The sequence below is a fragment of the Argentina silus genome (assembly GCF_951799395.1).
Source record: "Argentina silus genome assembly, contig: scaffold_129, whole genome shotgun sequence".
NCBI lineage: Eukaryota > Metazoa > Chordata > Actinopteri > Argentiniformes > Argentinidae > Argentina > Argentina silus.
Window position 1 is genome coordinate 20,001 of NW_028152305.1, and position 2,500 is coordinate 22,500.

A 2,500-nucleotide genomic window follows, 5' to 3' on the forward strand; every position below is an offset into this window, starting at 1 on the left:
TGGATAAAGGCGTCTGCTAAATGCCCTAAATGTAAATGTAAATGTAATAATCATAATTTCAATAATAAGAACAATGTGTGTGTGTGTGTGTGTGTGAGAGAGTGCAAATGTGCAATGTGCAATGACATGTGTGTGTGTGTGTGTGTGTGTGCGTGTGTGTGTGTGTGTGTGTGTGTGTTCCTGCTCACCCACCGACCGTCAGCCCACTAAACATACATGTTTATATACGTGTAACGGCTGTTGGTCGCCATGACGTTTGATCCCTTACAGACACGCTAATAATGACAGTGAGCCCAACGCCAGGAGAGTTATGGCATCGTTAACGTTAGCGTCCAAATCAGGGGCCACCAGCACACCCGTTTAAACACAGGAGCACAGCGTTTAACAGCTATTTCCAATCAAGTTTGCATCATAAGTGTGGCTTATTAAGGAGCTGGGGTTGGACAGACACCGAGCTTGGCTTCCCTCTGCCGCCTTTAAACAACGCACTTGGCCGCCAATGTTGTTATTATGGAGCCTCTTATTGTGGATTATTAAAAGGGAGCACAGATGTGTTCCATGCTAATCACCGTGGTAATGGTATCACTCTATTACGCCGCCATTTTGTTTTATTCCCTCTTTCCTCTATGGTTCTCTGTTGGACAGGGAGAGGGGGGTGTTGGCGCGGTAACCATCACGACTGGTGGTTATGAGGACCGGCGAGCCTGGTCTTCCAGATGTGTGTTAATCTTTCTCCTCGTCAATAAACTGGAGATATTGTAACTGCTGAGGACGGACCTAATTAAAAACGGTGTTTTTCTCAACAGAAACGTAAACAACAGCCAGTCGGTCGGTATTTTCCAGGTTGCCGTGTTCGTCTGTAGAGGGTTGGCAGGGCAGAGTGTTTACCTCAGAGTGGAGTCAAGCAGGCGTTGGTTACGGGGGTTTACAACAGTGGGGTAGTAGTTCTCAGGGTACCTGCTCTATGTCCCTGGACAGAACAGTTCTTATTCATTCATTTACTAAACAGTCTTGTTTATGGTCCGGTTTATGGCCCAGTGGAGGCTGGTACATAATGAAGGCACACGTGTCTGATTCCGTTCCTGATTCCGTTCCATGCATTACAACGAGCCCCGTCCTCCGATTTCTACCTCCACCAGCCTGGATTGAACAGAATCTCAATGTGGTTTATTCAGGTTACATTTGTAGCCATTATGTGCAATTTTAGACATCACTCACGCACACACACACACACACACACACACACACACACACACACACACACACACACACACACACACACATACACACACACACACACACACACACACACACACACACACACACACACACACACACACACACACAAATCTCTAGTGGAGTCACAGCAAACTGATTTCTCATGTAGAGTTGGACAACGTTTACCTTTCTGAAACTTTAACCGAACACCGTCGCCCCGATTTCCAGGCGGTAACGGTAACGGAAGGCCGTAGGACACTGCTCTCCTGTAGTCCTCAAGGTGGGTGCTGGAAAATCACGCTGTAAGTCATGTGACTGAGACAACTGGATGGAGTGGATGTGGGCCGGCTGGATGGCTGTAACAACACCGTTAAGAGCCTGATGGAGATTTCTCCTGGTGAAAGATCGCTCCTCTCCTGCACCGCTCTACTGTGGAACACCTCAGTGTTGTTTGACTTGGATTACGCTGTTTGAGGTGTAAAATGTATTTTTCAAATGTGAACTTTTTGCTGGCAGCAGGCTAAAAACATTAATCCCACCATTAATGGGAGGTTACGAGGCCCATGAACAGGGATTTGTTGAAGTGAACTATTGATTTTGTTAAAATGTGGTTTAATGGCCATTCCAGAATGCATCTCCTCACCCATAAAACATGCCAGTTCAGCTCGTAAATGTGAGCCTGAGTGATCATCTTAAAGCAGTTTAAGGAGCAGGGATGACAATGGAACCATTGTAGTACAATGTTGTTACTGCAGTTGTACGACACAGGTATACTGTAGGGGAAAGTTGATGACTTTATGGGGATCTACACCATAAAACATTGTAACTGTTTTCTAAAAAAGTATGTAATTCTTTGGGCTTATCAAGTAAAATTAAGTAAAAATGGATCAAATTTGTATTGTCTGGAGTAGTTTTGTTTAGTACCTGCAATCCCATTCAACCCAGTAGGCCCAGTCAACAGTGTTACTCATTCAGTCATATTACTGGTTCAGTCAACAGTGTTACTGGTTCAGTTAACAGTGTTACTGGTTCAGTCAACAGTGTTACTCGTTCAGTCAACAGTGTTACTGGTTCAGTCATGTTACTGGTTCAGTTAACAGTGTTACTGGTTCAGTCAACAGTGTTACTCGTTCAGTCAACAGTGTTACTGGTTCAGTCAACAGTGTTACTGGTTCAGTCAACAGTGTTACTGGTTTAGTCAACAGTGTTACTGGTTCAGTCAACAGTGTTGCTTCTCCAGGTCTGAGGCAGTAAAACCATAAGAAAGCATCTTAAGTGGAGC